The 15,726-nt window shown below is 43.6% G+C and overlaps 1 protein-coding gene across 4 annotated transcripts in view; it reads right to left on the bottom strand.

Annotated features, from left to right (window-relative positions):
* The window catches only part of SEMA6D (semaphorin 6D), a 421,542-nt gene that overhangs the window by 51,393 nt on the left and 354,423 nt on the right, over positions 1-15,726 (bottom strand). Inside the window, exon 1 of one of the 4 annotated variants that reach the window (XM_081838794.1) lies at positions 4,077-4,735. The exons of the other annotated variants lie outside the window; for them this stretch is intronic. The gene's annotated coding sequence lies outside the window, so the exon portion shown is untranslated. Of the gene's footprint in view, positions 1-4,076; positions 4,736-15,726 lie in introns of those variants that run through there. 4 annotated transcript variants of the gene reach the window in all.

Below are 15,726 nucleotides of genomic sequence, written 5' to 3'. Positions count from 1 at the left end.
AAAAACTTATCTCTTCTCCCAGACATCTGATGGATTATGAAGATTTTGCTGTCTACTGATGATTAGTTTTGCTGTTTAAGTTTCAGCTGCTTTTATTGCAATACATTTTTCTTTTTCTGATTTCAGGGCATGCTTCAAATTATTTTGCAAATAATATGTGCAAATAATATTTATGTGAAACAGTAGTACAGTGGTACCTTGGTTTACAAACTTAATCCATTCCGGAAGTCCGTTCTTAAACCAAAGTGTTCTTAAACCAAGGCGTGCTTTCCTATAGCAGCGGGGGACTCAATTTACAAAGGGAACACACTCAACAGGAAGCGGAACATGTTCTTAATCCAAGGCAAAGTTCACAAACCAAGAGACCTACTTCCGGGTTTGCAGCTTTCTTAATCCAAGTTGCTTATAAACTAAGCTGTTCTTAAACCAAGGTACCACTGTAGTAGTATTAATAATGAATTGCAACTCCATCATTTTCAAGACTGATTCCAATATACTTGTGGCCACTCCAATATTATTGTATTTCAATTAATTTGTTTATGTAACACTTATATAAATCAACATCAGATATCGCCACAATTCTGCATTCTCCCATTTCGCATTTTTTGCACATCTGCAAAAGTATTTTTCTTTTCTTTTCTTTCTTTTGCACAAATCCACCAACGTTTCTGTGGAATATTGGTCACATTGAAAACCAGCTACAATAAGCTATGAAGAATACTGGGTCAACCAGCCTGGAAACTTATATCATAGTCTTAAACAGAAATTGTACTGTAACACCAACGATGGTTCTCATTTATGAAACACCCATGGGGCCAGGAGACGCAAGCATAGAATCATAGAATAGAATCATAGAATCATAGAGTTGGAATAGACCACAAGGGCCATCGAGTCCAACCCTCTGCCAAGCAGGAAACACCATCAGAGCACTCCTGACATATGGTTGTCAAGCCTCTGCTTAAAGACCTCCAAAGAAGGAGACTCCACCACACTCCTTGGCAGCAAATTCCACTGTCGAACAGCTCTTACTGTCAGGAAGTTCTTCCTAATGTTTAGGTGGAATCTTTTTTCTTGTAGTTTGGAACCATTGCTCCGTGTCCGCTTCTCATGCTATTGAAGGAATGGCAACAACTTTTGCCTAAGACTGCAAAACCAATGGTGCAATGCAACACTGAACAAAATACACATATGATCAGGACCTTTCACTGAAGCAAACAACTCACATTATTGAAGGAACTGCAACAAGTTCTATTTAATGCTACAAAACCACCAATGATGCAACCCATCTATGAGTAAAACAGATGTACAACAGGGATTTTTAGCTGAAGCAAGCAACTAGTGATTTGAAGGAATGACAGTCTCACAGATCTGGCCAAAATTTGAACAAGCAGATGTTTGGGGCTAGGACAATGGAACTGGGTTTCACACATACTGAGCTCCACAGATCCCTTTGAATATCACTGAAGTTGAATGAACCCTAACTAATGGTAGGTTGTAAGACAGATCATTTCCATTAATTTTGGTAGGACTATTCTGAAGAATATGTTTTTAATCACTGCCACTAGGTCTGTTACATCCAAATTAATAAAACACATTTATATCCCACCTTTCATGGTGGTGCAACATGACTCCCCTTCCCCATTTTATCCTCACAACAAGGCAGGTTGAGCTGAGAGACTGTGACTGCCCCAAATGTCACCCAGCTTTGTGGCCAAGTGAGAATTCCAACCTTGGTCTCCCACTCTCACCACAACACCACTCTATGAATGGTCTGGACATCAACAAAAATGCATAACTCACAACAGTGAGGAAGGTCCATACTTGTCATACAGAAACGAAGTGGACTCATCATTCAAACTAGCTATTATTCACACCAGGGTACAGATCCCCTGGGTCAACTGGTTGGGGAAATCTATAAACAAGACAATGACTCACACCATTAGCTGCAGGGCTATTGCGATTACCGTCGATCAATCTTGGATTACAGCACAACATTAGTTGGGCAGAGGCTACAGAATACCATCCTTCATTCTTCATTAGGCAGCCTATGGACCACATCCAACCTGCCAGACTTCTCAGATTGACCCTTACAGATGATGTCTTTTCTTCCCCTCAGCTCCCAGCTACTAGAGCTGGGAATCCAAAAACATTTGGGAGGCCACAGATTCCTCATTCCTAACCTGGTAAATGAGAAATCCTCAAGGGCACTCAGCAAGAGGTGAGGAACTGATCCACAAATATCGCCTAGCTCCTAAGTTTTTGTTTGTTAATAGATCCTGGCACGGTCCGAGTGAAACAGGAATAGCGACGTTCCCAAAAAGAGGACCCAGGATTGAGTGGAAAGAGAGGGAGGAAAATAAAGCACATGGGCCTTTGTTTAATTTGCAGTCTGTCGTGCCTTTCAAATTAGTTATGAAGTATGAAACATCTGAGTAGTGGTTGGAGCAGCAGCAGCAACACTCACAAGTTTAGTGAATAAATTCAACTTCTAGACAGCTATGGAAAATGATCCTGAATATGTAGCAAGAAGTTATATGCACAACAGAAATATCCTGTTTGTGCAAAAAATAATAATTTAAAAAAAAGGCAATATAAAAAGCCCAGAACATCCGCCCCTCCACATTTGGCTCCCCAAAAAATTGCTGGGGATTCTTCACAGGGATAAAGGTAAAGGTAAAGGGACCCCTGACCGTTAGGTCCAGTCGTGGCCAACTCTGGGGTTGCGGCGCTCATCTTGCTTTATTGGCCAAGGGAGCCGGCGTACAGCTTCCGGGTCATGTGGCCAGCATGACTAAGCTGCTTCTGGCGAACCAGAGCAGTGCACGGAAATGCCGTTTACCTTCCCGCCGAAGTGGTACCTATTTATCTACTTGCACTTTGATGTGCTTTCGAACTGCTAGGTTGGCAGGAGCAGGGACCGAGCAACGGGAGCTCACCCCGTCGCGGGGATTCGAACCGCCGACCTTCTGATCGGCAAGTCCTAGGCTCTGTGGTTTAACCCACAGTGCCATCTGCGTCCCTAATCTTCACAGGGATACCACCTATGTATTTGGAGCTAGCTCAAATGTGGGTGGAAGGGGGTATTGTTGCTTAAGAATCACCGTCATCTTCCCTCTCCTATTTCAAAAGGTTGCAGTCAAAAGCAGTGGTTTCCACATAGCATCTTGGAGAATGCTGAGATCATGTGATCATGTTGTGATCGTGTTCAAGCCTCCCTGAAAGATCACTTGCCCACTGCTACCGAGAATTCCCAAAGATGTGCAGAATGGAATTGAGCACTGGGTGTTTTCCAAGGCTCACAGTCTGTGCACGACTACTGTGAGGACCAATAGCAAGAGGGGTGCTCCCTGCCTTGGCAGATATAGATCTGGCCTGAGTGGCCATCCATGCCTTTTGCACTCTAAGAATGGCAACAGCTTCACAACAAATATTCAGGAGCTCCTTTTCCTGCAAGTGGAAATGGAAAGTTCCCCCTGGAGGTAGGAGGCTTGCAACTCACCAGGCAAAAAACCACACCTTCCAATTTCTTTCTTTCTTTCTTTCTTTGCCAAGGCGCAGTTGGCAACTCTGTAGGGTCCGATAAATTATTGTACCGCCTTAAGTTGGCCTCCCTACTAACAAACGTACATTTTGCATGTAAATGAAAGCTTTTAATCCGCTCGCTCCTAAATTACTCAGAACATGGGTTGTTGTTTTTTTTAACACCGACAATTCCGTGGGGAGGGAGGGGGAACTCTGCGCATGATAAAGAGCAAATAAGCAATCTGTTGCTTTAAGATACTGCACAAGCTTTAAAGAATTACAAAAAAGAGCTATGTATTAACACCTCTTGATCTGTTTCAAAGTTGTTGTGGTTTCATTTATTATTATTTTTTTAAAAAAAGGTTTATAATGAAACTACTACTGAATATCACAGCTTTGATCTTAATTGGCTTCAGTTATTTGCAAGCTTTTAACTTTTCTGGGAGAGCACCACCTCTCTCTCTCTCTCCATCCCCCCTCCCCACAATCCCTCCTACAAGCTGACAGAACGCTTGGAAGCGGATAGGGTGACTTTTAATGATGCAAATACTCACTGCTTGATTAGACACACTTTGAGGACAAGAAGTCTCTTGTGATAAAATAAATAAATAAAGATACTCCGCTCCAGCTGGAAAGGAAACCAAGGCACCATCCTAAACCATAAGTGATGGCTTCAATTAAATTGATTTAAAATTCATTTTTTGACAGGTCCATTTTGCTCCATTTTCCCATCCCATCCTTACCACCGCCACCCCCCTCCTTCTTTCGCCGGGGCGAAGTGAAAAATCTTCCAGCCGAAAGCAGCCTTTTGTTTCCACGGATAAATCTACTGTCAAAAGTCCTCTCTGTTTTATATCACTCCTGCGGGACAAAGCAGCACTTGACACTTTGCCAGGGTCTCTGCTCTCGCTGGGTTTCTAGGACAAAGTGCAAGGTACGGTTGTTTATGCAGGCTTCTGATTAACTATCCTGACAGGTCTATATACTGTTAATTTAAACTGACTGCCTCACACTGCGCCCCTCAGATCATTATGTCATTTTATTTTTTTTGCATTAGAGGCACCCCGTGAGCCCCAGATGAACACAATGGAAGTTCAAGCCTATGTATGCTGCGTTTTCACAAGCCTCGCCCCTCACTCCACTCCAGAAGACATAATGACAACTCCTGGGGGGTTGGGGGGCCTTTCATTTAATCACACAATGGGTGCTGCCCAGATAACAGTGGGTGACATGTCTACATGAGCCCTGAAACTGAACTGGATCAGAGCAACAATGGAAGGTAGCAAGGCTCAAGGGGCGGCGCCCATGGGTTTGCATGCAGAAGGTCCTATGTTCAGTCCCTGGCTTCTCTTGTTAGAAGAAGAAGAAGAAGAAGAGTTTGGATTTGATATCCCGCTTTTTCACTACCCGAAGGAGTCTCAAAGCGGCTAACATTCTCCTTTCCCTTCCTCCCCACAACAAACACTCTGTGAGGTGAGTGAGGCTGAGAGACTTCAGAGAAGTGTGACTAGCCCAAGGTTGCCCAGCACCTGCATGTGGAGGAGCAGGGAAGCGAACCCAGTTCACCAGATTACGAGTCTACCACTCTTAACCACTACACCACACTGGCTCTTAGAAGGCTCAGGAAACAGATGTCAAAGAGAAAAACAACTACAGTGGTACCTCTGGTTACGTACTTAATTCGTTCGAGAGGTCCGTTCTTAACCTGAAACTGTTCTTAACCTGAAGCACCACTTTAGCTAATGGGGCCTTCCACTGCTGCCGCGCCACCACCGCGTGATTTCTGTTCTCATCCTGAAGCAAAGTTCTTAACCCATGGTAATATTTCTGGGTTAGCGGAGTCTGTAACCTGAAGCGTATGTTACCTGAAGCATATGTAACCCGAGGTACCACTGTACCAGACTTTTAGAAGACATCTGAAGGCAGCCCTGTTTAGAGAAGCTTTTAATGTTTAATAGACTATTATATTTTAATATTATGTTGGAAGCCGCCCAGAGTGGCTGGGGAAACCCAGCCAGATGGGCGGGGTATAAATAATAAAGAATAATAATAATAATAATAATAATAATAATAATAATAATATGCAGCTTACTCCCAGTTTAGAGTGAATATGGCTACACCCTACCAGTAGCCATTCAATGTGACAATGAAAAAGTGGAATGCCCAGCGTACCTTTGTAAATCAGACGATGGGGATGAGGAATATTTTCACCATTGCACTCTGACTTCCAGTAAAATCTGGCTGGTTGCTAAATGGGAACCAACCACCTTCTCAAATTTAACTGACAATAGCTGTGATGAGTTATTTTGGTTCTCTGGTTGATAAAGCACCCTCTCCCACGATATATTGATTGGTGCAGAATACACATGCTCTCAGCCGCTATAACATTAACTCCATTTAATCCCAAGAGCCAGTATGGAAACAAAAACCTGGAAGAACTCTGAGCCATAAATCTCATGGGGTGATACTGGGCAAGTCTGTTTTATTTCTTAGCCCAGGAATGTATAACCTGTGGCCCTCAGGACGTTGTCGGACTCTGACCATTAGTCATGCTGGCTGGAGCTGATAGGAGTTGAGAAGCTACCTCGCAGCATTGTTGTGGGGATCAAATCTTCTGGGAGCAAGGAGGAAGCACTTCCATCCTGGCCAAGGACCATTCTTCTATTACATGATTTTGCTAACAATTCCATCTAGTTTCCATCTTAAAGGTAAAGGGACCCCTGACCATTAGGTCCAGTCGTGGACAACTCTGGGGTTGTGGCGTTCATCTCACTTTATTGGCCAAGGGAGCCGGCGTACAGCTTCCGGGTCATGTGACCAGCATGACTAAGCCGCTTCTGGCAAACCAGAGCAGCGCATGGAAACGCCGCTTACCTTCCTGCTGGAGCGGTACCTATTTATCTACTTGCACTTTGTGCTTTCGACCTGCTAGGTTGGCAGGAGCAGGGACCGAGCAATGGGAGCTCACCCCGCCGTGGGGATTCGAACCGCCGACCTTCTGATTGGCAAGCCCTAGGCTCTGTGGTTTAACCCACAGCGCCACCCGCGTCCCATATAGTTTCCATATTAATCTCTATCAATATGTAGATATGTGCTTTGATATGTTTAAACTACAGAGAACAGAATCACAATGCTCGGATCAGAGTGAAATCCAATGGAGAGACTTTCCTGGGAAGAAGGATTGGTTGTTAAAACTACTCTGGATATTGACGCTCTCTGAGGAGAATAGGGGTCTCCTAAGAACTCTCAGCACCTTTAGCAAACTTCAGTTTGCAGGGTTCTTTGAGGGAAGCCACGTCCATTTAAAGTGGTTCAATAGTGTTTTAACTGTATGGTATGGATGTGACCAGAATCATATCTGAATCAACAACATTGTGGCATAAGCTGGTCTCTTGGGGTCAGGGTACTAGATTCAAATTTAGCACACTGTATTGCTTTTAATTGTGAAACAATTAGCTAATGTGCTGCAATAAGGGATCTGTAAATGCTTCTTTCGTGCTGGAAAACAGCTTTTGCTGCGAGCGTTTCACGGTCTCTCCTTGCTCGAAGAAGATTAAAACTTTAGAAGCATCTGTTTGCACCGTCACTCTTATTTACTGTTTTACATCAAAAGGCATTAATCTGCCATGTGGACATCTCATATTTCTCTTCTGAGACAAAGTGCAATAAAAACATGGAAGTCAGGGAAAGGCAAAACCAATTTTACAACACAGACTGAGCAATTGTTTTGCAGCATAGCCCTCAAATGTAAAGACTCTTACATTTTCTTTTTTTAAAAAAATGCCTAATCAAATGCAGACGCTGTTCCAGTCACGCTAAATTTTCACATAATGGCAGGAGAACATTTCTTTCTAGCCGAGCGCCGGGCATTTGGATCACATTATTACATTTGCTACTGTGTGGTTTTTGTTTTTTTCTTTAACTTTGGGACTGTGCATTTGCAAACACATTTTGTACTGGTCTGAACGGCTTGCCAACACAATTGCTACAGCGGGAAATGTTTGCTGCGCTCTGTTGTTGTTGTTGTTATTATTAATAATAATATTCCTGCAAAGGTGGGACTGCTACAATGCATCCACACCATACATTTAAAGCATTATTATACCATTTTAACCAGTCATGGCTTTTCCTGAAAGAATCCTGGGAACTTTAGTTCAAAGAGTGCGGAGACTTGTTAGCTGAGAGCTACACTTCCCTGAGTTCCCTGTAAAGAGTGATTGACTGTTAAACCTCTCGTGGGTATGACAAAACAGAATGTTGCTGGCCTGCTTTCTTTCCATCCCGGATAAATTCACAAGCCCTGTTGTCTGAGGTTATAAGGTCATTATGATATCTGCATCCTATTAACTTTTCCATTATTTTGCTTTGGATTTAATCCCAAGGTCTTCCCCTCTGCAAGTCATTTCCCCCTGGTCTCTGGTTCCCTGTTTCTGTCTCTCCAGTTACATCATAAAAGCACTACAGCATCATAGGAACATGTCCCATGATGCAACAGTCTTATTATTTTAATGAGGGGAAATGGTAACCTTGGGAGGGGAAATGCTAGGAATAAACCCTTCCTCCTTGCTTGCAACCTTCAAGGTCATTTTGCACCACCAGTAGGATCAAATGGTAAAGGTTTTTCCTGGATTGCTTCTGGCTGGTTGTAGAAAACGGTGTGTTAATTAGGCTGAAACCAACTTGCTAACATGCCAGTTTTCTATGTACAGAGGGGTGGCAATGTGCCCTACTTTACAGAGGAGGATAGTCCTCTATTTTAGGGGTGGGGAGCCTTGAGCCTGTGGACCAAATGTGGCCCTTCAAGCCGGAAGCTCCATGCAGACAACACCCTCCCTTCCGAGTTTTTGCCTGGCTGCAATGTGTGAAGAACTGTGAGGGGGGAGACTTTGTGCTGGCCACCAAGCAATGGCTTTTCCCACCTGCTTTGCCCCACCCTCCAGACCCAGCACCCTTTCCCTGACCATGCCTTTAAGAATAGCAGAAGCAGTTGGGAAGAGAGAAGAGGCGTTCGGAAAACAGTTTTATAAAGTTGTGAGTCTTTGTTTCTCAATTTTGATCCTTTTACATGGTCTTGTATGTAATTATGCATCGAGACTTGCTGTTATTTTTCTTGTTCATAGTTTGTTTATTATATTATTATTTATTGCAATTGTTAACTGCTTCATTATTATTTGGTGACATTTAATTTTACTGTTTACCATTATATTCTAATGGCTTATTGAATATTGCTTTATCTGATATAAGTTGTATGTTTTAAAGTTTTGTTTATATTACAACTTTTTTATTGGGTCAGATTGTTATGAATTGTGTGATATGTGCTGTGTTTTTTTTGGGGGGGGGTTTCTTCAGCTTGTGAACCGCCTTGTGTATGGTAATATGGAAAGGGAGTATACAAATTAAAAGTGAACTGAACTGAACTGGCTAGAGGATGGTGGGGTGTATTTAGATACTAGCCTACTGTGCATAGGCTAACAACTAAAATGCATAGTTGTTGCCTCACCCACTTTTGCCTGTGGCCCCATGTTCAATGGCATGTGGCCTCCAGCAGCTTGCTTGTGGCCCTCTGGCTGAAAAAGGTTCCCTACACTTGCTCTGTTGAAGACATCTGTTTGCAGAGCACCCAGTGTAAATCTGCTTTAAAGCTGAATAATTGTAACAAGGGAGGCCTCAAGGTGTCTATCAGTAGTTAGCACCTGAACAGCAGCAATGCATAGGTAGCAACCTTGTATAGGACAGGTAGGGCCCAAGAAAGGTTTCTTCTTATTCTCTGGTCTGGTCTGCATCCTGGGTAAGTTCTCATTCACTCTGATGCAATGCAAAAAAACAAACAAAAACTTTTTAAAAAGCAGCACAGGCTTTAAAAGGTCTAGACTTGACAATGGAAGCAGACAAAGCAGGCTTAGAATGGTTTGCTCAACCACTGTAAAAGCAACTCATAAAAGACACATTAGTAATAAGCTCTGCTTCGTCTGTTACTCAAAAAAATAATAATTCCATAAACTAAGAGGTGATGCAATCGGGTCGTTCATGGCCACGGCTGCAAGATTTTGTGCTTCTGGGTGGGGAAAATGAAACACTTTTCAGCGATACATCTTTGAAATCTCCATATTTTTAAAAAAAGAAGAAGAAAAACAAGCATCAAAACCTTTCAGCTTGACCCCTGCTGGAAATATAATTAAGCTGCAAAATGTGTAATTTGATCAGCGTTGTCCAAGATTATCAAAAGTCATGTGGCTAAAATATCTGCAAGTCACCTCCTATTATTAAGCCACATTCTACACATGTGGAGCCTGGATAGCTCAGTTGGTTAGAGCGTGGTGCTGATGATGACAGGGTTGCAGGTTCGATCCCTGTATGGGACAGCTGAATATTCCTGCATTGCAGGGGGTTGGACTAGATGCTCCATGGGGTCCCTTTGATTCTGTGTAGCAAAATGAGGTGGTGTAATGGACTGTACCACTTCTGGCTTCAGTTGGACACTTCTAATTGCTACGTTATTCTTGTTTACCCTCCCCACCAAACACCCTTAAAGAAATAATAATCTAGTACGTACATCAAGGAGAAAGGTCTGCCTAGTCTGTGACCTGCATGCTCATTTTCTACTTGCAAGGAGCTGATTTTTTAAAACAAACAAACAAACAAACACAAAAGCAATTAAAAAAAACCCCTATGAAACGGGAACAGCTCGTTCTGCTGCATGTGTGCACCAGCCCGCCATTAACAAAGAATTAAGAAATGTCTCATTTTTCATTTCTGATATGCACACATATCGGAGCCAAGAAATTACCGCCCAGCAGCTGATCTCTCTGCAACCTGAAGAAAACCATTAGAGTCTGAGAGGCAGAAGATTTTTTATTGTTCCTTTTATGGATCACCTGAAACTGGGCTCTTTTTTTCCCTTGACAAATTTTTCCACTGTTTTCACACCCCCCCACACCTCCTCCTCCCACAGATCTCTTTCTTCAGGTGGAAAAATAACAGAGACCAGCTACCTCTGCGTCCTGTGCCAAAGCTGGCAGTCAACCAGCAGTGGAAAGCGAGCCTCTGCTGGCTTGCTGATTATCCAGTCCTAGGGAGTGAATGTGCCACTTAAGAACAATGCCAAGCCTGTTCTCTCTTGGGTCTCTGTGTGTCCAAGTTGTTATTATTTCAGTACTGTTATAAATGTGAAGGCAGGTACAGTAAATTATATTCTTGCCTTAATTTTTAACCCAGCTTTAACTCTTAACGAACAGAGGGAAGGAGGGTATTTTATTGGGTCCCTAAAACTATTAACTGTCTTCATTATAGGATTCTCTTTTAAGATGTGCAATTTTTCAGAGTCTAGCATTTTCCCTCGCCTCCTAATGATCCACTGCTCTTAAACCTTCTCTTGTTCCACAACTACATCTCTGGTTTCACTGCAATCTCTAAACCCTTCCCTTGCCTTAAGGTCATAAAGCAAGGGTTGGACTCCAAATCCCATCAGTTCCCAGCCAGTTTAACCAATGGTCTGGGACAGGCACCCCCAACCTGCGGCCTTCCAGATGTTTTGGCCTACAACTTCGATGATCCCTAGCTAACAGGACCAGTGGTCAGGGATGATGGGAATCCAAAACATCTGGAGGGCTGAAGGTTGGGGATGCCTGGTCCGGGATGTTGCGAGCAGTAATGTGAAACATCTGGAGGCCACCAGGTTGGGAACAGCTGACCTGCATACTTTTGCTAAAGTCCAGATGAGCGATGAGTGCGTGGACCTCTCACCTCCTTCAAACATTGACACTGTTTAACCCATAGTTATGGACATTTCAGCACCAATCATATGCCCGCTTGAATGCAGTAGGGTTTTACTTCTGAGTAAAAATGCAGATGATTGTACTAATACAATTGTACTAAGATGATTGCACTAATGCTAATGCTAATATATATATACACATACACACACATTTGTAACGAGCATTTGTTGTTGCTCTAATAATTTTACTCAACATTTTTGAAACCACACTGAGCGCTTCTTGCAACAGAAAAACTGCTGATAAAATAATAAATGGCTATTCTTGCTAGAGAACCATGAAAACCTTGACTTCCAAGCCTTAACGTTAAGAGTTTAGCGGGTGCAGAAGGGAAGGTGATTGTACAACAAGCTCACAACCCTTAGTTGTCGAGGGAGGAACTCAGAAGCACCGTAACAGCCCATTCAAGGCAGAAGGCCTCTTCGTGATATTCAGAACCCACCCGTTCAAAAATTTGGCTTCATCCCAATGAATTCAGGAACAATCTTGAGGTTTAAAACTCTTGGGAACCTCACTGCCAACCCAAGCTCTACATGAGACAGTTTGGCTCCAAATGGGTGAGTGGTCACTTACGCATGACCCCACCGCACAAAAGAGGAAATGCATCACAAAAGATGACAACAAAGGGGCAAGACATAAAATTTGCACGTGCTAACTTCTATGCATGAATGCAAACTTAAGAATTAATTACTAGACTTCAAACAGAAATGCAAGACATCTCACCATAGTGGGAAGTCTGTTGGGCAGGTGACTGGTGTGCCTGCCTCGTCCTGTATTCAGGAGTTAAACTGTTGATGGGCAACTTCCAAGGCACCTCTTGCTTCCCTTCTTAGGGCATCTTTCAACTAGACAGTCATCCAACAGAGGGCCAGCATCTCTGAAGTAGGCTGCTTGGCCACATATGGGTCTGCTAAATCAGGTTGATGGCTCATCCATTCCAGTATCCTCACAGTGGCCAACCAGGTGCCTGCAGTAAACCTACAAGCAGGGCCTAAGCACAAGAGCACTGGTCCCTCCTGCAGCTTTCAGCAGCTGGTATGCAGACACATTAATGCCTCTGACTGCTCCATCTGTATCCCCAAGCGCAACTATTTATCCAGGCCAGGTCATGGCATAAATGAGGCTGATGTGTTCTCTGCCCTGTGGTAATACAGTGGTACCTCTGGTTGCGAACGGGATCCGTTCCAGAGCCCCGTTTGCAAACTGAAAGGAAAGCAACCCACATCTGTGCATGCGCGGGTCGCGATTCGCCGCTTCTGTGCATGCGCATGACATCATTTTGCGCGTCTGCGAGTGTGTGAAACCCGGAAGTAACCCTTTCCAGTAGTTCCGGGTCGCCACAGGACACAACCTGAAAAGACGTAACCTGAACCGAACGTAACAAGAGGTATGACTGTACAATGGTAGCTCGGGCTACATACGCTTCAGGTTACAGACTCCGCTAACCCAAAAATTGTACCTCGGGTTAAGAACTTTGCTTCAGGATGAGAACAGAAATCGTGCTCCGGCAGCGCGGCGGCAGCAGGAGGCCCCATTAGCTAAAGTGGTGCTTCAGGTTAAGAATAGTTTCAGGTTAAGATCAGACCCCTGGAACGAATTAAGTACTTAACCCGAGGTACCACTGTACTGTAGTTCATACATTAGTGACATTCCCTAAAAGTTGGGAATTTGTGAACATGCCCTAACAGCCACATTGGGTTGTTGGAATAGAGCACTGTTTCCCAAAGTTGGGTCTCCATCTGTTTTTGGACCACAACTCCCATCAGCCCTAGCTAGCAGGAGCAGTGGTCAGGGATGATGGGAGTTGTAGTCCAAAAAACCCCAGCTGGAGACCCAACTTTGGAAAACACTGACCTGCATAGTGTGAGCAATATTGCAGCTGTTAAGTCTGCATTCTTCACGTTGCTCATTGGTTCCACTTTACTGAGAAGAGAGGAGAGCTGGAGTTTGCAAGTTTCCCCTCAGGGATAGGGTGGAAAGGGTCTGCCGCGGATCTTTCAAGTGCCAAGGTGACAGAAAGGAGTGCCTGATATCGCCCATGTGCAGAGATCCTTTTGGCAATCTGTTAAGGACCATTTGCTTCACAGCTCGGGAGGCAGGCTTACCAGACAGAGGAGCTGGAATCTGTTCCAGGACATTCTTGCTTGGGGAAACGCAGCAGGACTGGCTGACAAAATTATTCCTTTCGAAGAAAAGAAATGAGTGGCATGACTTCGACGGTTTTTAAAAAAAGAAAAATAAATGGAGAGAGAAAAGGCAGCCTACTAGTTCCACAGCCTTTGAGTCGGCTTAATTCTAAGTACCTACTGCTTAACTGGACTGTGGATCTGATTGTTAATAATGAAAATAATGCAAACAGCGGGAGAGAGGGAAGAGCTCATCCTTCAGCAACTAGCCATTGACCGAGGGGGGTTGTATGCAGGCAAATATGATGCATTAATATTGCCAAGGTCAAAAAGTCCGAGGGTAATTGTGCTGTGTTAAATGTATTAATCAAAGCTTCCGAGGGGCCAATTTAATCTGTAAACATTTAGGCACAATCCAAATGTCACCTGCCTGTTTGGGTCATTTCCAGTGTCAATAATTTGGATTTTTGCATTGTTCTTATGGATAATAACCCTTCGTTCCCATGGCAACATGACAAGAACAATATAATGAATTATTTTGATTTTTAAAAGAGAAATACATATATTTTTTTTTGTTTTATTTTTAAGTGGCCCAGCCTCTCAACAAGTTGACTGCAGGAATGGAGGGGACTATTCACACATTACAGCCATAACTCAGTGGTTGAGTCTATGCTTTGCATGCAAAAGGTATCAGCTTCAATCTCAGGTGTCTCTGGGTAGAGCTAGGAAAGACCTCTGCTTAGAGAGACACTACTGGTCAAGGATACATAATACTGAGCTAGATGGACTAATGCTCTGACTTGATATAAGGCAGCTTCTAGGGCTCGGCGATATCTAGGCTGGATCTACATTGACCGGTTAAACGTTATTAAACATACAATTATATAACGTTCAATGCATTTTCCTGTTCACGTTGGCTAGCTGCTCTGCAGCGCCCTCTGGTGTCTCATGTTAATAACACCTATTTAACATTAAAAAACACGACTGCAATAATAATAATATAATAATAATAATTTATTATTTATACCCCACCCATCTGGCTGGGCTTCCCCAGCCACTCTGGGTGGCTTCCAACAAAATATTAAAATACAGTAATGCATCAAACATTAAAAGTTTCCCTAAACAGGGCTGCCTTCAGATGTCTTCTAAAAGTCTGGTAGTTGTTGTTCTCTTTGACATCTGGTGGGAGGGTGTTCCATAGGGCAGGTGCCACTACCAAGAAGGCCCTCTGCCTGGTTCCCTCTAACTTGGCTTCTCGCAGTGAGAGAACCGCCAGAAGGCCCTGGGAACTGGACCTCAGTGTCTTCCCCTGGTTTTCAACATTGTGATAAATCATCAGCTAAACATCACGATATGCTAATATATAACAATGTCTGAAATAAGGATGGAGCAATGTAGAGGCATTGACTGGCTGGAGGTCCCGGGCCTCAAGGAGGTTAAACTGGCCTCAACCAGGGCCAAGGCCTATTCGGCTTTGGCCCCAGCCTGGTGGAACACTCTATTGCAGGAGACCAGGGCCCTGCAGGACTTGACATCCTTCCGCAGGGCCTGCAAGATGGAGCTGTTCAGCCTGGCCTTCTGTCCAGCCCAGTTTGACCCCCCTCTATGGGACCCTGTAAGTTACCTCTTTGGCTCTTTTATCAGCTCATCTAGGACCAACACGGATAGCTAGCCCTGATGAATACTTGAGATTCCTGACCCCTATGGTTGTAATTCATGGGCAGTCATTTAATTTTATCCTGATTCTAATTTTTAAGCTATATTTTAATCAATTGTTTGATTGTGTTTTAATGTATTTGATGTTAGCAGCCCTGAGCCTGGTCTTGGCCGGGGAGGGCAGGGAATAAATAAAAATTTACTTACTTTACTTACTTTTCCCACATTGTGGTTTTTGTGTAGCGCACATGCATACACACACACACACACACACACACATACACACACATCATGATTCACAATAAATTGCCAGGTAAAAAATGATGAAACCGATTATCACAATATGGACTTCAGACCGGTTCTGGACAATACAGTGGTGCCTCGCAAGACGAAATTAATCCGTTCCGCGAGTCTCTTCGTCTTGCGGTTTTTTCGTCTTGCGAAGCACGGCTATTAGCGGCTTAGCGGCTATTAGCGGCTTAGCGGCTATTAACGGCTTAGCGGCTTTAAGAAAAAGGAAACAAACTCACAAGAACTCGCGAGACATTTCATCTTGCGAAGCAAGCCCATAGGGAAATTCATCTTGCGGAACGACTAAAAAAACGGAAAACTCTTTCGTCTTGCGCGTTTTTCGTCTTGCGAGGCATTCG

This window comes from Podarcis erhardii (genome assembly GCF_964252035.2).
Source record: "Podarcis erhardii genome assembly, chromosome: 14".
Lineage (NCBI taxonomy): Eukaryota > Metazoa > Chordata > Lepidosauria > Squamata > Lacertidae > Podarcis > Podarcis erhardii.
Note: the sequence above shows the minus strand (reverse complement) of the source record. Positions and strands in the feature narration are given on the sequence as shown.